This window comes from Sciurus carolinensis, chromosome 12, assembly GCF_902686445.1.
Source record: "Sciurus carolinensis chromosome 12, mSciCar1.2, whole genome shotgun sequence".
Taxonomy (NCBI): domain Eukaryota; kingdom Metazoa; phylum Chordata; class Mammalia; order Rodentia; family Sciuridae; genus Sciurus; species Sciurus carolinensis.
In genome coordinates this window covers 102383465-102406059 of record NC_062224.1, presented here as the reverse complement: position 1 = coordinate 102406059, position 22595 = coordinate 102383465, and the positions used below count along the sequence as shown (strand labels likewise).

The 22595-nt window shown below is 37.0% G+C and overlaps 1 protein-coding gene across 4 annotated transcripts in view; it reads left to right on the top strand.

Moving 5' to 3' along the window:
- The window catches only part of Rgl1 (ral guanine nucleotide dissociation stimulator like 1), a 270086-nt gene that overhangs the window by 22424 nt on the left and 225067 nt on the right, over nt 1-22595 (top strand). The gene's annotated exons all lie outside the window — the stretch shown is intronic.

Below are 22595 nucleotides of genomic sequence, written 5' to 3'. Positions count from 1 at the left end.
ATATGTGGTTCTGTTCCCTGTAAGACAAGCTTTGTGCCCAGATCAGTTGGATGGAAGAGCCACCGGTCCTTCTTCATCGGCTCCCCCTCCTCCCTTCCCCCGCCCGCCATCTTCTAGACACTAGACATATTGAAAGTCATGATGCAGCACTCTCTCATTGCTCTTCCGGGGCCACTTGAGTGAGTGAGTGGCGGTGGTGGCTGTGTATGTCCACGAGTTAACTGCTGGAAGTCCCTAAGCATCTGTGCTCTAAAAATAACTCCTAGGGAGAGTTAGCGCCCAGAGGGCACGTGCTGCTTTCTTGCAGTGGCCACTACTGCAAATGCCCTCTCTCACTGAAGGGGCTTCTCCTAGGCTGTGTGCCTTCTGAGGGTCTCCGGGGAGCTCACGGATTCCCCCGGGGAGTTATTTTGTCGTCACATCCTCCACGCTTTCTTGGGTGCCTCTTTATCACATCTCATTCCTTCCCCTCCTTTGCTGTGGGTCACGTCCTTGTTCCCACACCTTCCTCCATTTTCGTAGCATTTCCTAACTCAATGAACTTGTGAATATAAAACTGGACCTTGATCCCTGGAACTTGATCCCCATAGCTCATCTTTAATTTTAACCCTAACAAATGATACTTCATTTTAAAATATAAAATGTTACTTTCAAAGTCTTACTTATAAAAAGTTGTTCTAATAGTTCTGTAGAAACGTTTTTGCTATCTAGCAAGTTGCAGGGAGGGGAGGAAAAGACGGAAAGCAGCTCCTCATCTCTGCCCCGCCGTCTGAGCCCCTCATCTCTGCCCCGCCGTCTGTGTATACCGTGCACCTTCAGTGGCCGGTTAGATGCCCCGTGAATTAACCAATAAAGGTTAAACCTAAATAAAAAGGGAAAATGAGCCCCTATCCATTAGGACATTAACCAGTACAGTTTTAGGATGATTTTAGGGATAGGCAACTCAAGTAGCCAACATTTTTTTACAAATTAAATAATTTTAATTGTCACATAATTGTACATATTTATGGAGATCAACTCTGATAATTTCCACATACGTATACACCATGTAACCATCAGATAAGGGTAACTGGTATCACCATCACTTTAAGCATTTACCATTTCTTTGGGTAGGGAACACTTAAAATCCTCTCTTCTGAAAAGCATTATTAGTTGTCCTCAACTGCAGCTCCCCTATCCAGTTGCACCCTATGGCTGTTAATGATCCCGTCACCGTCCTCCATTCCCCACATACTTCGGTAACTGCTATTTTACCCTCTACTTCTATGAGATCAACTTTTTAAGCTTTGACATGTGAGAATGTATATTTGTCTTTTTATGCCTGACTTATTTCACTTAACTTATTTCAGTTTCATCCATTTTGCTACAAATGACAGGATTTCATTCTTTTTGAAGGCTGCATAACATTCTGTTATGATAATATTCACATTTCTTTATCCCTTCATCCATTGATGGACACCTAAGTTGATCCCACATCTTGACGGTTGTGAATAGTACTGCAGTAAACATATGAATGTGATGTTTCTTTGACATACTGATTTCCTTTCCTTTGGCTAGATGCCAGTAATGAAATAGCTCAATCATCTGGGAATTCTAGTTCTAATTTTTTGAGGAACTGTTTTCCACAATGTCTGTACTAATTTACATTCCCAACAGCAGTGCAGGACAGTTCCCCTTTCTCTGCATCCTTGCCGACAATTGTGTTTTTTGTCTTTTTGGTAACAACCATTCTCTCTAGGGTGAGACAAATGGAGGTTTGTTGTGGTTTTGATTTGCATTTCCCCGATGATTAGTGATATTGTGCATTTTTGCATATACTTGTTGGCCATTTGTAAATCTTCTTTTGAGAAGTGTTGACTCAGATTATTTGTCCATTTTTTAACTGGATTATTACTGATTTTTTGCTCTTGAGTTCCTTCTGAACATTAACCCCTTGTTGAGTGAACTATTTGCAGATGTTTTCTCCTGTTCTGTCGTCTGTCTCTTCACTGTTCATTGTTTTCTTTGCTGTGTAGAGGCTTTTTGGTTTAGTGTAATCCCATTTGTCAACTTTTGCTTTTGTAGCCTGCACATTTGGGACATATCCCAAAATTATTTTTCCAGACCAGTGTCCTGAAGCATTTGATTTCTTCTAGTAGTTTCACAATTTTGGGTTTTATATTTAAGTCTTTGATGCATTTTGAGTTGATTTTTGTACATAGTATATAATGCCAACATTTGTTTTCTCTCCTTCTCCTCCTCCCCCTCCCTCTTCTCCTCCCTCTCCCCTTTCCCCCTTCCTCCTCCTCCTCCTTTTTTTTGATACTGGGTATTGAATTGAACCCAGGACACTTTACCACTGAGCTACAGCCCCAGCCCTTTTAATTTTTTATTTTTTTGAGACAGATTATTGATAACTTTCCCAGGCTGACCTTGGACTTGAAATCTTCCTGCCTCAGCTTCCCTTGCCACTAGGATTGTAAGTGCGTGCCACTGTGCCTGGCATAGTGCCAACATTTTCAGGGACAGTTTTCCGTTGTACTGTAGGAAATCTCCGAAGCAGATTGACTTTAAAGGTCCATTTAGGTTGCACAGAATGACTTTTAAAACTGAATTTCTTCATGTCACGAGGAAATACGGTCTTTTGCCTTGGTTCCTGTTCATAGTTCTTACTGTTTAGCAGATACCTACAGAAAGGAGGAGCCTGGCGGAAAGCATCTACCTTCTGAAACAGACTCCATCGTTCTCTCTTCTTTTATTGATCAGACATGTTTCATCTTTGTGCAGATGAGTTGTAATGTAGAGTATCTATGTAAAACCGTTACATAATTATAAGGGAGATGTATAAAGGCCAAACTCTGAAAACTTACATTTAAAAAAGACCTTTACTCAGTTTTAACACTCCATAAATTATTTTTTTCCCCATAAATTTTTAATCTACATCCTGGCAACCCAATTTGGGATATATCTGGGATGGCTTGTGTCTTGCTAATGGCTGCATATGAAGTCATGTTGTCTTTGAGTGACAGGGATTAAAATAATTTATATTTTATTGCTATAACCTTAAAACTTTTATTTGAATATATGGTGCTTAATTAATCACATAATTCATTGCTTTTGTTGCAGTTTGGTTGACACTTTGGTTGCCCACATTTATGTATCAGTAATAAATAATAAGTTTTCCCTGAAAACAGGAAGTGAATTTAAAAAGCAAGCATGAAGTAGAGAAGAACAGAGGCCTTGCTAGATTTCACAGCGCTCACTGGGTAATTAGGTGGGAAAGTCAAGATAGGAAATGCTTTGAGGTTGAGAGAGAAAAAAAGCTGCAGTTTGCATCTTCTATCTAGCGGTCATAAACAAAGTGGCCACATGGTGGCAGCATAGTCTTAACAGTACACAACTTTTTTGGGGCTCAACCACCCATTGCTAATACCATAGACTCAGAATTCCTCCTTGTTGATTCCCCCGCCCCTCAGCCCCATTTCCCTAGGGAAACAGAACAAATGTTTAGAATTAAACTTATGCCGGGGAAGGTAAGATGGTGGAGGCACCATCTCCTCTATAGACGCTTTAAAGACGGCTTCAGCCTGGGCTGCAGGACCCAGGTAGGTTTCAAAGCCATCATATATTGACACTTGTCAAAATTTCAATAAAAATAATTTTCAGAATAAATAGCAATAAAGACATGTAAAACATCATCCCACTTTTTCTGTAATTCATTCAATAAATATAAACAGATCTATAAAAATTTTTAATTACATTTCAATAAATAATAATTGAGCACTATTTTTGCTTTGGTTGCCTGTGTTTTTGGTGTTCTATTCAAGAAATTGTTGTTAAGACCAATGTGATGAAGCTTATATACCCATGTTTTTTTCTAGGAGTTTCAGTTTTAAGTGGTAATGTTTTGATATTTCATCCATTTCAAAGTGATTGGTGTGTGGTTAAGATGAGGATGCCGCTGCATTCTTTGGCATGGGGTGTCCAGTTTTCCCAGCATTGTTGGTTGAAGAGTTTTTTGTCATGCTTGTTCAAGATCATTTGACCATATATGCTAAATTCGTTTCTGGGCTTTCTTCTCTGTTTTATTGGTCTATACGTCTATTGCTGTGTAAGAGTAAACAAACCAAACGTAAGACAAAGAAAAGAATTATAAAATTATAAAAACTATACATACTATTTATAGAAAGTATGTATGCAGATAATTAACATAGAGAATCACTATTGTGTCATTATATCCCAAATTGTAATTAAACAAAAAAGTTATAAAGAAGGTAATAAATCTCTGTATTTTCTGTCCTCAATACACACATTTTATAAACACTTTGTATATTCATTTATAAAGTTTTTATTATGACCAGCCAGCTTGCTTTGTGCTTATTATTTTATCTAGTCTATGTTGAACTCATTATGCCACTATTGTAGGATATAATATATATCTAACCTATTTCGTATTGTTGTAATAGTATCATGATGAAGAAAGCCAGTCTTAAGAAGTATATAGATGGGAATATAGAAAGAGATTTTATTTTTTAAATTATTTTTTATTATTTATTTTATTATTTTTTAAATTATTATCTTTTATTTTTTACAGACTGTATTTTGATTCATTGTGCACATCATTTCATTTCTATGGTTGTACACGAGATAGATACATACCATTCGTGTAATCATACATGTACATAGGATAGTGATGTCTGTCTCATTCTACCATCTTTCATACACCCACCCCCTCCTCTCTCTCATTTCCCTCTATGTAATCTAATGTTCCTCCATTCTTCTCTCACCCCCAACCCCCACCCCTATTATGTAGATTTTAAAGCAATTAGAGCTCAAGTTATTAATTTATAACATTTGTTTTAAATGAAGCATATGACATGGTATTTTAAAAATTCATTTACAATCCTTTATTAGTGATCAGTTCTAACACTTTATTCTGTTAGGTTATATTAAGTTTAAATCTTATCTCAGTGAAAGGAATGGATTATGGCTCCATGAATTTCCTATGCATGGGTCTTCTTTTGAGAGAGAATAAAAATTCCAACCTTCTATCAATTTCGTCAGTTATTTGGCAATCACTTTTTGCAGATGTGCTATGTCAAAATCATTACCTGCTTCACTGATTGTGGTTGTTAAATTGTGAAACATTACATAACAATCCGTGGAAACCATTCTTCCAAACTTGTAATATTTGTTTTGTCCTTTCAGTCATCTGCTACTGAAAAACATGTTGCTTTTCCTCCTTGTTGAAAATGTTAAGATTATTAACATGCTGAAAATTTTAGACAAATAAGACTGGATTTCCAATACAAATCTTTAAAAATTTGGACCCAAACTGGTTTCTTATCCAGCAGAAACTCTTGAGTTTATTAAAAATAGTTCAAACATTCTCTATAGAACTTTCCTCCTACGTATCATAAACCTCAACATAAAATAAGTTGTTTATGATCAGCTTCTGTATTAGCATGCAAAAGAAAAACCTCAGCTGGAATGCATTAGCCTTTCTATACTCCACAGTCGTAGCCCTCACCCCTGCTCACATTTAGTAATTCAGCTGTCTTTGCAGGACGACTTTCTGGATGAAGGAAGCAGCCTGTTGGTTCACCTTCTGGCCCCAGCTCCCTAGTTCACGTTCTAGAGTAATTGCTCTAGACTGTCTCCCGGCATGGCAGCTGTGCCGCAGGAAGCTTCTCCTAGAAGAACCTTAAATTTGAAATCACATTTCTAATATGGATCATATCCTTGGATATCAGGGTTTTACCAAATTTCCACAAAAGTTTCTAAATGCTTTTATTTCTGTTCTTGTTGCACACTGGTAACAATGCACTCCTGGTTGGGGTGACCATGCTTTGATGGACTTCTGTGTCCCACTTAAGTCACTGTGAGCTTTGGCAAGTGACCTTTCCCGGCAGTTTTGTAGCTAAGTTCACTAAATTTTAGTTGGGTTTATTATTATCTGACTACCTTATAGTATAAATAATGAAGAGTTTTTTAAAAATTTAACAACTGAATTTTTTATTCTGTTTACAGTGTATAACATGATGTTTTCATGTGCATATACATAATGAAGTGATTACTATAGTCCAGCAAATTACTATATCTGTCTCCTCACACGATTACTTTTTTTGGTGCATGCATGTATGTGTGTGTGTGTGTGTGTGTGTGTGTGTGTGTGTTAAGAGTACATAGGGGTTGTGGGCAGTGGTAGAGTGCTTGCCTAGCATGTGTGAAGCACTTGGTTCAATTCTCAGCACCACACATAAATAAATGAATAAAATAAGTCTATCAACATCTAAAAAATCTATTTTAAAAAAAAGTACATAGAGGTAGGAGTGATAGTAGAGTGAATGGGACATTATTACCCTATGTGCATATATGATCATACAACTGGTATAACTACATCATGTGCAACCAGATAAACGAGAAGTTATACTCCATCTGTGTATGATGTGTCAAAATGCATTCTATTGTCATGTGTAACTAGAACAACAATAAAAAAAGAGTATGTGAAATCTACTGTCAGCACATTTCCAGTGTACAATACAGTATCATAAACTTATTCATCTTATGTACCTGCAAATGTACACTCTTTGACCTGCATACTCCATGCCTCCATAGCTTTTGGTAAATGTTCTACTCTGTTTCTATGCGATTGGTTTTTTAACGATTCCACATGTAAGTGAGACAATGCAGTATTTTTTTTTTTCTGTGTCTGGTTTATTTCACTTAGCATACTGTCCTCTGGGTTTATCCATGTTTTTGTAACTTGTAGAATCTCTTGTTTAAAACTGAATAATATTTCAGATAGACATGTGTGTGATATGTATATATTAATTCTATCAATTTCATATATATATGTCACACTTCTTTATCCATTCATTCATCAGCACTCAGGTGTCTGTATATTGGTAACTATAATATGGCTGTAATGAACGAGGAATTGATGATGTATCTGTGAAGTGCAGATCTCATTGCCTTTGTATGTGTACCCAGGAGTATTGCTGGGTCATATGGTAGCTCTGTTTTTGCTTTTTTGAGGCCCCTTTAATGCTTTCCATAATGACTGTACTGATTTACATTCCCACCAGTAGTGCCCGAGGGTTCCGATTTATCTAAGTCCTCATCAGCACTGGTCATTTATTTATTTAAAATAATGGGTCATCCTGACAGGAGGGAAGTGATATTTCGCAGTGGTTTTGATTTGCATTTCCTTGTGATTAGTGACACTGAGCACCTCTTTGTATACCTGTTGGTCATTTGTATGTTCTCTTTAGGAAAATGTCAGTTCGGTTCCTGGGCCCATTTTTAGATCAAGTTAGTTGTTTCTCTGCTACTGAGTTGTGTTCATTTCTTACATATTTTGAATATTAATCCCTTATCACACATATCATTTGAAAATAGTTTTTCCTAATATGGAGGCTGTCTTTTCATTTTGTTGATTGTCCTTGCTGTGGAGAAGCTTTTTAGCTGGATACAGTCTCACTTGTTTGTTTTTGATTTTGTTGCTCGAACTTTGGGTGCAATTTCCAAAAACGTCATTGCCACAGCCACTGTCAAGGAGCTTTTCCCCTGTGTTCTGCTAAGGTCTTGTGTTTAGGTCTTTAGTCCATTTTAAGCTGGTTTTTATGTGTGGTGTACGGTCAGGGTCCAGTTTCATTCTTTTCTATCTGGGTATCCAGTTTTCCTAAACCGTTTATTGAAGGGACTTTTCCCACTGGGTGTTTCCCACTGTGTACTTATTGAAAATTAGATGATCACATGTGCTTGCCTGTTGTTTCTGGGCTCTCTATTCTGTTTCATTGGTCTGTGTGTCTATTTTGATGCCAGCACCATAAGAGTTTCCATGCTGTTTTAATGACTATAGCTTTGTAACATAATGTGAAGTCAAGAAGTGTGACGCATCCAACTCTGTTCTTTTTCAAGATAACTTTGCTTATTTGGGGTCTTCTGCTATTCCAAATGAATTTTAGAATTGTTTATTTTTATGAAAAGTGCCCTTGGGATTTTGATGGGGGATTGTGTTGAATCAATATATTACTTTAGGTAATACAGACATTTTAACAATATTAATTCTTCCCGTGTATGAATATGAGACATCTTTTCATTTACTTATGTCTTATTCAATCTCTTTCATCAATGTTTTGTGATATTTAGTGCATAGATCTTTCATCTCACGGGTTAAATTTATTTTTAGATATTTTATTCCTTTTGATAAACAGAAATATTTTCTTGATTTCCTTTTTGAATAGATTGTTATTGATAGAAAAAGATACAATAACAATTTGTATGTTGATTTCGTGTATTGTAACTGTTGAATTTGTTTTGTGGAATCATTAGGATTTTCTTTATATAGCATACTGTTATCTACAAACAGGAATAATCTATTTCCTCCTTTCTAATCTAGATACCTCTTTTTATTTTTCTTGTGTGCTGGTACTTCCCACACTATGTTGAATAAAAATGGGTATCTTTGCTTTGTTCTGGTTCGTAGAGGAAAAGTTTTCCATTTACCCCCATTGATTATTATGCTAGTTATGGGCTTTTTAAAAATGACCTTCGTTGTGCTAAAAATTTTCTTCTGTATGTGTTATTTTTAATCCATGAAAGGATGTTGAAACGTCGTGATTTTTAAAGACGATTCTGTCATTTTTAATCCTGTTAATATGACATATCATTGTGATTGATTTGCGGAACTGCATCCCAGGTGTAAACCCTACTTGGTGATGATGTGTGATCTTTGCAATTCGTTGAATTTGGTTTGCTCATGTCTTACTGAGGATTTTTGCATCAGTGTTCATTTGTGATCTTGACCTAGTGTGATGGTTTGGATCTTAGTTTCCCCAAAGCTCATCACATGAGCAGGAGTGTTTTCAGAGCTGGAGCTGCTGGGGTGATTCAATCTTGAGGACCCTGAGCTCACGTTTTTGAATTCATGGCTTCATAGGCTTTGAGGGAGGCTCTACCATAAAACCTCTTCTCTTGCATCCCAGCTGGCACGAGGGGCGCAGCTCCGCTCTGGCACTGGACGTTCTACCTCACCATGGTTCCATAGCGACGAAGCCACACAGCCACCAACTCAAACCTCTGAAACTGTGAGCCAACAGAAATCTCTCTTCCTTTTAAATCGTTCATCTCAGGAATTTTGTCACAGTGACAAACAGCTGACTAACACGCCTGCAGGTCTTTTTTTGCATGGAGTTTTTTGATTTTGGTATCAGAATGATGCTGGGAAATGATGAAAAATTTAAATGAAAATATAATCCAGTAAGCATAATTTGCTGAATGCCTAGTCTGGGCCAAAAATTCTGTATGTCTGACATCCCTAAAAGGTGGATATTATAATGATTTACATTTTATAGATAAGGAGGTTTGCGCTCAGCATTGGTTACTCAAATTCACAATAGCTCGTAACTGACAGAACTGGGTGGAGCTGGCTCAGAGCACTCTATTCCCAGGGGTATGCTCTGTCCTCTCTACCATGAGTCTTCTGTCACTTTCTATTTTTTGAGCAAAGAGAAAATAATTTACAATGTTATTATCTAACTTTAAAATAAATGAAAAAAAGTCTTATTTCAAAAGTGTGAACACCATAAAATTAAGAAAGAGAAGAAAATGTAGGAAAAGTATGTCATGATAAGGATGTATGGGAAAATAGCTGCAGGTGTTTCTGGGCAAGAGGTAAGAAAAATGTGAAATTAACTTTACTGAGCTACAGTTTACATATAATAAAGTGGACCCATAGTAAATGTGTACTTTTATGAGTTTTGACAAATGTATATACTTCTGTGATAATAAAAATCCCGATCAGCTGCACCAACTCCAGATTCCTGTTGGGCTCCTTCCGCGCTGCGCCCTGTACAATGGCTCTAGGCATGTGACAATATCTATTTGATGTTGTTACAGGTTAGATTTTTTTTCCCTGAATGTTTCACATGCAGAAGCTTCTCAACTTAGGGTGAGGTTTATCCTAATTAATCTATTATAGGTTGAAAGTGCATTTACTATACCAAACCTACTGCGCATTGCAGCTGAGCAGCACAGTACACTGACCGGGTCCGTTTACCTGGGGTTGGCGTGACTGACCGGGAGGTGCTGCTGCTCAATTCTCAACAGGTATTATACTGTACCTTACTAGCCTGGGAGCAGATAAAAATCCAGAATTTGAAGTAAAGTTTCAACTGAATTACTGTTGCTTTCACCCCATTGTAAAGTTGACAAATCATAAGTTGAACTCTTATAGGTCTAGACTGTCTATAAATGAGATCACAAAGTATGAAATCTCTGGCTTCTTTTGCTTCTCAGTCCTCATAATGTGCCTGAGCTTCATTGATGTGATTGTGTTTCAGTAATTAATTCTTCTTTAAAAAAATCTTATCAACTTACTTTTAGAGCGATTTTAGGTTCATGGCAAAATTGAGGGAAAGAGTACAGAGAGTAGCCGTGTGCTCCCTGAGCCTCTTCCCTGTTCACATCCTGCACTGCAGTGGTGTATTTGTTAAAAACTGCGAGCCTACGCTGGTACCTCCTTACTACCCGAAGTCCGTTCATTAGAAGTCCGTTCATTAGAAGTCCGTTTACATTAGAGCTCACTCTTGGTTTTGTGCATTGAACACTTGTACGACGGCATGCACTCTCTGTTGCAGAATCTTACAGAAGTTTCACTGCCCTGAAAGTCCTCTGCTCTGTTTACGCATCCCACCCTCCCCACAACCACCAGTAACCACTAGTCTTTTTACTCTCTCTGTAGTTTTGCATTTTCCAAAATGTCATGCAGTTGGAATCAATAGAGCGAAGATCCTTTTCAGGTTGGCTTCTTTCACTTAATATGCATTTGAAGTTCCTTTATGTCTTTTCATGGCTTGATAGTTTATTTCTTTTTTGTGCTTCATAATACTTTATCTGGATGTACCACAGTTTATTTATCCATTTACCTGCTGAAGTTCATCTTGGTTGCTTCTATGGTTTGGCAATTATGAATAAAGCTGTGTGCAGGGTTTTTTTTTTTTTTTTTTCGGGTATTGTTGTTCATGTAAGCTTTCAGTAAATACTAAGGAGCATGATTGCTGGATCATATGGTAAGATCCTGTTTAATAAGAAATCACCAAACTGCCTTCCAGAGCGTATCGCTTTGCGTTCCCACCAGCAATGCCTGTGAGTTCTTGTTGCTCCACATCCTCACTGGTATTGGGTGGTGTCAGTGTTTTCGATTTTGGCTATTGTAAAACATGCATAGTGGTGTCACGCTGTTTTAATTTGCATTTTCCTAAGAACATGTGATGTTGATATATCTTCTCGTATGCTCATTTGACATCTATAAATCTTTTTTGGTAAAATGTCTGTTTAGGTGTTTTCCCCAGATTTTAACTGGGTTGTTTGTTTTCTTATGGTCGAGTTTTGAGAGTTCTTTGTATATTGCAGACATCAATCTTCTATTAAATGTGTCTTTTGCAAATATTTTCTCCTGTTGTTTGGCTTGTATTCTCATTCTCTTGACATTGTCTTTCATAGATCAGAAGTTTTAAATTTTAATGAAGTTCAACTCCTCAATTATTTCTTTCATAAATTATGCTTTTGGTGCTGTATCGTTAGTGACCACCATATCCAAGGTCACCCAGATGTTATCCTATGTTGTCTGCTAGGAGTTTTAGAATTTTGAATTTTACATTGAGTTCTGTGATCCATTTTGTAATATGAGAACATCCAGTCTCAGTACCATTTGTTGAAAAGACTGGCTTGGCTCCATTTCGTCATCTTTCCTCCTTTGTCAAAGCCTAGTTTTCTGTGTTTATTTGGGTCTACTTATGGAATCTGTTCTGTTTTATTGATCTGTGTGTTCTTTCACCAGTACCACAATGTTTTGGTGACTGTAGCTTCATAGTAAATTTTCTTGGTATGAGTGCGATTAGACAACCATTTAATTCCCAAGTGAGCACGGGTAAACCGAGGCCCACAGAGGTACAGCTCAAGTGAACTCTCTTGCCCCAGTTAGAACCGGGGCTTCCATCTCCCCCTGCAGAGCTCTTCCAACTGTGCTATTGCTGCCATGGGAGAAATGAAGGGTGACCACCTAAAGCAGGCTACAGAGGCAGATGCGGAGGGGTAACTTCAGGCCGACAAAGCATTTTCGCTTGTCCGGTCCATCCAGCTCTTCTTTGGTTCTGGAGGCTCCAGGACAGCCAGAGTTGTCTGGACACCTGCAGTCCTTAGGCCTGGCGGTGTGAGAGCACAACAGTCCAGATGCTTGACAGCCTGCGGATCACCGGCCAGCTTTTCGGCAGTCTCTGGGGTGATAGTTTCTGCTTGTTCTTGGCCAGTTTCTCGGTGGCAGAGGGAAATCAGTCTGGGTCCCAGCGGGAGGGAAGGAGTCTTGGACAGTGGTGAATTGTCTCAGGCACCCACTTTTCTTTCACATTTTCAAATGAGGCAGAAGAGACCACTGAGAAGCAGACCAGAAATAATCTGTTTTTGGAAAACTCAGCAGTCATAATCTGTCATAATCCTCTTGCCCTGTAGTGTGGAAAAGCCCAAGTATATGGCTTTCTACCAATCATAACTGTGACTGCATAGTTGTCAAAAATAGCACATATTTGGGTCAGGAGATATGTTTTACCAACAGCATCACCACCCACAACGATACACTTAATTGTCTGCATTGCTAAAATAGTTTTGTATCCATCTCAAATATTTTCAGTTTGATGTTGACCTCAGCTGTCCACTGAAGGCTTGGCAGCATTTTGTAGTAAGTCTTGAAGTTGGCCAGTGGCAGTCCTCTGACTGTTCTTCAATATTGACTGGACTACTCCGTGTCTTCTGCCTTTCCATATATGTTTTCTTAAAATGTATATATTATTTTTTATTTGCAAAATAAAAAGTGTTAACAATAAAATAAACCTGTTGCTCTGTACCATATGTCAAATGAGAGGATGAACAACAGCAACAAAAGCATTCAGCAATCTTCTTTCTGAGCCTGACAGCAGGACTGTTTTACCTGTTTTCCAAAATATTACATCATCAAAGCTATCATTTACCCAATTTTCCATTGACCTTCATGCAGGTGTTCTTTTTTTTATCAATAATATAAATATTAATTTAAATATAAATGATCTAGATATTGTAATTAAAAGGTACAAATGTTCAACCTATATAAAAAACAAACAATAACTCTATGCTCCATATATATGTCACACTTTAAATATCAACAAACCAATAGGTTAAAAGCAAAAGAAGGGAAAATAAGCATGTGCAATCTGAAATAGAGCTAGTAATATAAAATAAATTTCAAGGAAAAGTATTTTCAGTGATAAAGAAGAACATTTTATAACTATAACTATAACTTCTTCAAGAAAGCATAACAATCCTAAATGTGTATGTATCTAATAACAAAATTTCAAAATACATAAAGTCAAAATTAATAAAACTAGAAAGACAAATCCACAATCATATTTGGAGGTCCTAAGCCCCCTCACTTTGCTGAAAGGAGTAATGATATAGAAGGCTTAACAACATTATCAGCCACTTGGACCTATTCGTTATTTATAGAGAACTATACACAGAAATGACAAGTAGAAAATTAATAAGGACAGACCATAGTCTGTCATAAAATAAGCTTTGAGAAATTAAAAAAATTTGAAATCATGCAGACTGTGTTTCCTGCATGATTTATTATGTTAGAAATCAATCACCTTAAGATATATAGAACCCCACCCCCACATCTCAACTACTTCAAAACTAAATGGCACATTTATAAATATCTCACAGATCAAAGAAGAAAGCACAAGAAATTTTTATTTAAAAATTGCTTTGAACTAAGTGATGATATAAACAAAATATCAGAAGGTCTGGGATGAAATAGGACTCAGATGTACACTTAAAGTATTTGCATCAGAAAGAAGCCAGATTAATAATCGAATTATTTTCAGATTAGGTAATAGGAAGGAAAAAATAACAGCAGGAGCAGAAAAATGTGAAATAGAAAAGTAATAATACAGCTAAAAGTTGATAAAAATCTAACAAGTCTAATCAAGGAAAAAACATCAGTGGAAAGGGAGCCATCAAAACAACCCTACAGATCCTAGAAATGCATTTAGGTAATATTACCATTGTATAATTACAATTGTATAGCTTATATAACTTGATCTGCTTGTTTATGCATTCCATGTGGGTGATATGTTTTTCCCCGTCCTTTCACTTTTAGTCTGTGGATGTCTTTGCCTATGAGGTAAGTCTCTTGGAAACAGCATATTGTTGGGTCTTGTTTTTTAATCCAGTCTGCCAGTCTGTGTCTTTTGATTGATGAGTTTAGCCCACTAATATTTAAGGTTATTATTGAGATATGACTTGTGTTCCTGGTTCTTTGGCTTATTTTTAGTTTTTAAAAAAAAATTTTAAAGAGCTCTATTTTTTATTTATTTTATTCATATGCTAATTTTAATTGTTTTAAGTCCCTTGCTTCATTTTTTTAATCATACATGTACATAGGGTAATGACGTTTGTCACATCCCACCATCTTTCCTTCCCCTTGCCCCCTTCCCTTCCCTCATTTCCCTCTACACAATCCAAAGTTCCTGTTTTAGTCAGCTGTTTCACTGCTGTGACTAAATGACCCGACCAGCACAACTGCAAAGGAGGAAGGATTCATTCGAGTGCTCAAAGTTTCAGGGGTCTTAGTCCATAGAGGGCCAGCTCCATTTCTCAGGGCTCAAAGTGAGGCTGAACATCATGGTGGGAGAGGGTGGTGGAGGCAAGCAGCTTACATCACAGTGATCAGGAAACAGAAAGAGAGACTCCACTCTCCAGATACAAACTATATACCCCAAAGTCACATCCCAATTCCAATCTCGTCCAACCACATCCTACCTTCTTCCAATTAACACACAGTTAATCCCATCAGGGATAAATTCACTGATTAGGTTAAGACTCTCAGAACCCAATCATTTTCCTCCGAGCCTTCTTACATCGTCTCACACATGAGCTCTTGGGGGACGCCTCACATCCAGACCATAACAGTTCCTCCATTCTTCCCTTATGTATCCCTAACCCCCATTGTGTATCAGCATCCACTTACCAGAGAAAACATTTGGCCTTTGGTTTTTTTGGATTGACTTATCTTGCTTAGCATGATATTCTCCATCCATTTACCTGCAAATGCTGTAATTTTATTTTCTTTTTGGCTGAGTCATATTCCATTTTGTATATATTCCAGTTTCTTTTCCATTCATCTATTGAAGGATATCTAGGTTGGTTCCACAATCTAGCTGTGAATTGAGCTGCTATAAACATTGATGTGGCTGTATCTCTGTAGTATGCTGATTTTAAGTCCTTTGGGTATAGGCCGAGGAGTGGGATAGCTGGGTCAAATGGTGGGTTCATTCCAAGTTTTCTAAGGAATCTCCACACTGTTTTCCAGAGTAGTTGCACCAATTTGCAACCCCACCGGCAATGTGTGAGTGTACCTTTTTCCCCACATCCTCGCCAACACCTATTGTTGCTTGTATTCTTGATAATTACCATTCTAATTGGAGTGAGATAAAATCTTAGAGTTGTTTTGGTTTGCATTATTTACTAGAGATGTTGAACATTTTTTCATATATTTCTTGATCGCTTGTATGTCTTCTGTGAAGTGTCTGCTCAGTTCCTTAACCCATTTATTGATTGAATTCTTTGTATTCTTGGTGTTAAGTTTTTTGAGTTCTTTATAAATTCTGGAGATTGGTTCTCTATCTGAAGTGCTTGTGGAAAAGATTTTCTCCTATTCTGTAGACTATCTCTTCATGTTATTGATTGTTTCCTTTGCTGAGAAAAACCTTTTTAGTTTGAATCCATCCCATTTATTGATTCTTGTTTTTATTTCTTGTGCTTTTGGAGTCTTGTTAAGGAAGTCTGGTCCTAAGCTGACATGAAGAAGAGTTGAGTCTACATTTTCTTCTATTTAGTACAGGATTTCTGGTCTAATTCGTAGGTCCTTGATTCATTTTGAGCTGAATGTGCAGGGTGAGAGATAGGGGTTTAATTTCATTTTGTTACATATGGATTTCCAGTTTTCACAGCACCACTTGTTGAAGAAGCTATCTTTACTCCATTGTATGTTTTTGGCACCTTTGTGTAATACAAGATAACTGTACTTATGTGGGTTTGTCTCTGTGTCTTCATTGTGTGTTTTTAACTCTTTTAAATTTATTGAGAGTATTTCATGGCCAGAAATATTGTCTATCTTGGCGAATGTTCCTTGTGAACTTGGGAAGAATGTATATTCTGCTGTTGGATAAAGTAATTTATTGATATCAATTATTTCCAATTGACTGATGGTGCTGTTTATTTCAGCTGTTTTTAGTAATTTTCTGCATGCTGGTTCTGTCCATTTCTAACTGGGGGGTGTACAACTACCATAGTGGGTTCAACTAGTTCTCCTATGGTTCTTTCATCTTTGCTTCATGTATCTTGATGCTCTGCCACTAGGCACTTAGATGTTAAGGGTTGTTGTGTCTTCTTGGAGTATTAACCCCTCTGCCATTATAGAATGTCCCTCTTTATCTGATAACCCTCCTTGCTTCCAAGTGTACTCTGTCTGAAATTAATGTAGTTATTCCTATCCCTTTACTTTTAATTTGTATGTGTTTATATTTAAAGTGGATTTCTTGTAGTCAACACACAGTTGGGTTTTATTGTTTAATGCATTTTTTAAAATTTATTTTTATTATAAACAAATGGGATACATGTTGTTTCTGTTTGTACATGGAGTAACAGCATTCCATTTGTGTAATCATACATTTACATAGGGTAATGACGTTTGATTCTTTCTGTTATTTTTTCCTTCCCCCCCACCTCTCCCACCCCTCTTTTCCCTCTATACAGTCCCTCCTTCCTCCATTCTTGTCCCCCTCCCACCCCCCATCATGTATCATCATCTGTTTATCAGTGAGATCATTCGTCCTTTGGTTTTTTGAGATTGGCTTATCTCACTTAGCATGATGCTCTCCAATTTCATCCATTTGCCTGCAAATGCCATAATTTTTAAATTCTTTATAGCTGAGTAATATTCCATTGTGTGTGTGTGTATATATATATATATATATATATATATATATATATACCACCATTTCTTTATCTATTCATCAATTGAAAGACATCTAGGTTGGTTCCATAGTCTGGCTATTGTGAATTGAGCAGCTATGAACATTGATGTGGCTGTATCTCTGTAGTATGCTGATTTTAAGTCCTTTGGGTATAGGTCGAGGAGTTGGATAGCTGGGTCAAATGGTGGGTCCTTTCCAAGTTTTCTAAGGAATCTCCACACTGCTTTCTAGAGTGGCTGCACTAATTTGCAGCCCCAACAGCAATGTATGAGTGTACCTTTTTCCCCACATCCTCTCCAACACCTGTTGTTGCTTGTGTTCTTGATAATCGCCATTCTAATTGGGGTGAGATGGAATCTTAGTGTAGTTTTGATTTGCATTTCTCTTATTACTAAAGATGGTGAACATTTTTTTATATGTTTGTTGATTGCTTGTAGATCTTCTTCTGTGAAGAGTCTGTTCATATCCTTAGCCCATTTGTTGACTGGGTTATTTGTATTCTTCATGTAGAGTTTTTTGAGTTCTTTATATATTCTGGAAATTAGTGCTCTATCTGAAGTATGAGTGGCAAAGATTTTCTCCTACTCTGTAGGTTCTCTCTTCGCATTGCTGATAGTTTCCTTTGCTAAGAGAAAGCCATTTAGTTTGAATCTATCCCAGTTATTGATTCTTGCTTTTATTTCTTGTGCTATGGGAGTCCTGTTAAGGAAGTCTGATCCTAAGCCAACAAGTTGAAGATTTGGACCTACTTTTTCTTCTATAAGATGCAGGGTCTCTGGTCTGATTTCAAGGTCCTTGATCCATTGTGAGTTGATTTTTGTGCAGGGTGAGAGATATGGGTTTAGTTTCATTCTGTTGCATATGGATTTCCAGTTTTCCCAGCAATATTTGTTGAAGAGGCTATCTTTTCTCCATTGCATATTTTTGTCACCTTTGTCTAGTATGAGAAAATTGTATTTATTTGGGTTTGTGTCCATGTCCTCTATTCTGTACCATTGATCTACAAGTCTACTTTGGTGCCAATACCATGCTGTTTTTGTTACTATTGCTTTGTAGTATAGTTGAAGTTCTGGTATTGCGATACCCCCTGCTTCATTCTTCCTGCTAGGGATTGCTTTAGCTATTCTGGGTTTCTTATTCTTCCAGATGAATTTCATGATTGCTTGCTCTATTTCTGTAAGGTACATCATTGGGATTTTAATTGGAATTGCATTGAATCTGTATAGCACTTTTGGTAGTATGGCCATTTTGACAATATTAATTCTTCCTATCCAAGAACATGGGAGATCTTTCCATCTTCTAAGGTCTTCCTCAATTTCTTTCTTCAATGTTTTGTAGTTTTCATTGTGGAGATCTTTTACCTCTTTGGTTAGATTGATTCCCAAGTATTTTATTTTTTTGAGGCTATTGCAAATGGAGTTGTTTTCCTCATTTCCCTTTCAATTGTTTCATCACTTGTGTATAAAAATGCTTTAGATTTATGCATATTGATTATATCGCCTGCTATTTTGCTGATTTCATTGATGAGGTCTAGAAGTTTTCTGGAGGAGTTTTTTTGGATCCTCTAAATATATAATCATGTCATCAGCAAATAGTGACAGTTAAGTTCCTCTTTTCCTATTCGTATCCCTTTAATTTCTTCAGTCTGCCTAATTGCTCTGGCTAGAGTTTCGAGGACAAAGTTGAATAAAAGTGATGAAAGAGGACATCCTTGTCTTGTTCCCATTTTTAAAGGGAATGGATTCAGTTTTTCTCCATTAAGAATGCTGTTGGCCATGGGCTTAGCATAAATAGCCTTTACAATGTTCAGGTATGTTCCTACTATCCCTATTTTTTCTAGTGTTTCGAGCATGAAGTGGTGTTGCATTTTGTCAAACGCTTTTTCTGCATCAATTGAAATAACCATATGATTCTTATCCTTAAGTCTATTGACATCATGGATTATGTTTACTGATTTACAGATGTTAAACAATCCTTGCATACCAGGGATGAACCCCACTTGATCATGGTGCATGATTTTCTTAATATGTTTTTGGATATGGTTTGCCAATGTTTTGTTAAGGATCTTTGCATCTATATTCATCAAGGATATTGTTCTAAAATTTTCTTTCCTTGATGTCTCTTTTCCTGGTTTGGGTATGAGGGTGATATTAGCTTCATAGAATGAGTTTGGTAGGGTACCTCCTTTTCTATTTCCCAGAATACTTTGAGAAGTATTGGAATGAGTTCTTCTTTCAAGGTCTTGTAGAACTCAGCTGAGAATCCATCTGGTCCTGGGCTTTTCTTGGATGGTAGGTTTCTAATGGCTTCTTCTATTTCATTGCTTGATATTTATCTGTTTAAATTGTGTATGTCCTCCTGGTTCAGTTTGGGAGGAGCATATGTCTCTAGAAATTTGTCAATGTCTTCGGTAGTTTCTATTTTGTTGGAATTCAGATTTTCGAAGTAGCTTCTCATTATGTTCTGTATCTCAGTGTTGTCTGTCATGATATTTCCTTTTTCATCATGAATTTTAGTCATTTGAGTTTTCTCTTTCCTTCTCTTTGTTAGTGTGGCTAAGGGTTTGTCTATTTTGTTTACTTTCTCAAAGAACCAACTTTTTGTTTTGTCAATTTTTCAAATTGTTTCTTTTGTTTCAATTTCATTGATTTCAGCTCTGATTTTAATTACTTCCTGTCTTCTACTACTTTTGCTGTTTTTCTGTTCTTCTTTTTCTAGGGCTTTGAGCTGTAATGTTAGGTCATTTAGTTGTTGACTTTTCATTCTTTTCTGGAATGCGCTCCATGCAATTAATTTTCCTCTTAGTACCGCTTTCCATAGTGTCCCAGAGATTTTGATATGTTGTATCGTCATTGTCATTGAGCTCTAAGAATTTTTTATCACCTCCCTGATGTTTTCTGTTATCCATGTTTCATTCAATAGCATCTTATTTAGTCTCCAGGTGTTGGAGTAATTTCTGTTTTTTATTTTGTCATTGATTTCTACTCTCAGTTCATTATGATCTGATAAAACACAAGGCAGTATCTCCATTTGTTTGCATTTCCTAAGGGCTGCTTTCTGGCATAACATATGATCTATTTTCGAGAAGGTTCCATTTGCTGCTGAGAAGAAAGTGAATCCGCTCGTTGATGGATGGAATATTCTATATATGTCTATTAAGTCTAGGTTATTGATTGTGTTGTTGAGTTCTATGGTTTCTTTGGTTGGTTTTTTTTTTTTGGAAGATCTATCTAGTGGTGACAGCAGTGTGTTAAAGTCACCCAGAATTATTGTGTTGTGGTCTATGTGATTCCTGATATTGAGAAGGATTTGTTTGATGTACAGGGATATACCATTGTTTGGGCATAAATATTTACTATCACTATGTCTTCCTGATTTATGGTTCCCTTAAGCAGTATGAAATATCCTTCTTTATCCCTTCTGACTAATTTTGGCTTGAAGTCCACTTTATCTGATATAAGGATGGAAACCCCCACTTTTTTACTGAGTCCATGTGCGTGGTAGGTTTTTTCCCATCCCTTCATCTTTAGTCAGTGGATGTCTTTTTCTATGAGATGAGTCTCTTGCAGGCAGCATATTGTTGGGTCTTTCTTTTTAATCCATTCTACCAGTCTGTGTCTTTTGATTGATGAGTTTAGGCCATTAACGTTCAGGGTTATTATTGAGATATGATTCATATCCCAGTCATTTGGGCTTATTTTTGGTTTTTAAGTTGGCTCGGTTTCTCCTTTGAGTGGTTTTTCTCTAAGGCAGTTCCTCCCTTTACTGACCTACATTGTTGTTTTTCATTTCCTCCTTATGGAATATTTTGTTGAGAATATTCTGTAGCACAGGCTTTCTATTTGTAAATTCTTTTAACTTTTGTTTATCATGGAAGGATTTTATTTCATCTTCAAATCTGAAGGTTAGTTTTGCTGGGTATAGGATTCTTGGTTGGCAACCATGTTCTTTCAGAGCTTGAAATATGTTGTTCCAGGCCCTTCTAGCTTTTAGAGTCTAGGTTGAAAAGTGTGCTGCTATCTGTATTGGTTTCCCCCTATATGTAATCTGATGCTTTTCTCTCGTGGCCTTCAAAATCCTATCTTTATTTTGAATGTTTGGCATTTTCATTATAATGTGCCTTGGTGTGGACCTGTTGTGATTTTGTGCATGTGGTGTTCTGTAAGCCTCTTGTATTTGATTTTCCATTTCCTTCTTCAGGTTTGGGAAATTTTCTGATATTATTTCATTGAATAGGTTGTTCATCCCTTTGGTTTGTATCTCCGTGCCTTCCTCAGTCCCAATAATTCTTAAATTTGGTCTTTTCATGATGTCCCATAGTTCTTGGAGATTCTGTTTATGATTTCTTACCATCTTCTCTGTTTGGGCAACTTTATTTTCAAGATTAAATATTTTGTCTTCACTGTCTGAGGTTTTGTCTTCCAAGTGGTCTAGTCTCTTGGTAATGCTTTCCATTGAGGTTTTTATTTGGTTTATTGTTTCCTTCATTTCAAGGATTTCCTTTTTTTTTTTTTTGATAATCTCTATCTCTTTGTTGAAATGATCTTTTGCTTCCTGCAGTTGCTCTGCCAGCTTATTGGTATTATCATTCATTGTCTGCATTTGCTCTCTTATCTCATCATTTGCTTTGGGAATCATCATAATCATGTATAATCTGAAGTCTTTTTCTGACATTTATTCTAACATACTGTCATTGGATTCTATTAATATAGAATCTAGATTTGTTTGGATCATTTTCTTCCCTTGTTTTTTCATGTTGTTCATGTATCTTCCCCTCTAGCAGTGCAGATCTGAGTATTGCAGATTTCCCCCTATAGGCTTATAGTGGCCCTATAGGTTTCCAGAACCTTTTCTTTAAGCAGAAATCAATATTAGTAGTGCCCAATTCAGACACTATGCAATCCTAGACCAAATAGCCCCTATGAGGTCAATAACAATATTGTCACAATGAACAGAATGAGTTCAAATATTATCTTCAGTAAAACAAACGGATTTGCAATAAGGTCTGCAGTTTCAAATGGAGGACAAAGAGGATGCAGAAGGATGTAGAATGTGGCTCTAATGGGATAAGAAAAGAATATACAGAAGTTCTAGATAATAGAAAGTGTGAGAGTGTAATCAAAAGAAATTGGATGTTAGCATGCAAAAAAGGGAGAAAGAGACTCTGAGGGAACAGTAAACAAAAGGAAAAGAGACCAAGAAAACTAAAGAAATAAAAACAAATTTTTTGAATAAGGAGAAAAAGAAAATCTACAGTATAACACTCATATAGTAATGAAACCTCCCAGAGTTCAGTAGCCTGATGCATGAGAGGTATACCTGACAATGAGCTTCAAGTCTCCAGCAGGCATCTCAGGATGGGTTTTGCCCCACCTAAAGATCGGAGCTCTGGCTTCCAGGATTATCCAGGATGGCCGCTCTGGCTTCTAAATGTGTTGTCAAATGGGGGAGTTGCAGCTCAGGGTGTGGACGTGGTCAGCTGGAGGTCCTGGAGGCGGGTTTCAGTTGGTCAGGCAGGGGTTCTGGAAGTCGGGTGTGTTTGGT